This window comes from Octodon degus, unplaced genomic scaffold (genome assembly GCF_000260255.1).
Source record: "Octodon degus isolate 3935 unplaced genomic scaffold, OctDeg1.0 scaffold00363, whole genome shotgun sequence".
NCBI classification, from domain to species: Eukaryota; Metazoa; Chordata; class Mammalia; order Rodentia; family Octodontidae; genus Octodon; species Octodon degus.
In genome coordinates this window covers 587,444-587,713 of record NW_004524939.1, presented here as the reverse complement: position 1 = coordinate 587,713, position 270 = coordinate 587,444, and positions in this window count along the sequence as shown.

Here is a 270-nt window from a genome sequence, read left to right as displayed (position 1 = left end):
TAAACATGAAGAAGAAAGAGTTTACAGATCAGTCATATAATAGTTCACTCTGTGCCAAAATCAAGAAACTTATATTCATATAATTAGAATTTTCAGAGTAGAATGGGACAGGCAGCAAATATTTCAAGATTTAAAATTTCTAAATTTAGTTGAAATTATAGCATCACATTGGCAAGAAAAAATGAACCTTTTGCACAAGAAATATTAATAAAATCATACCAAGATACACAAAGATGAAATTGTCCAAAACTAATTATAAAGAAAAATATC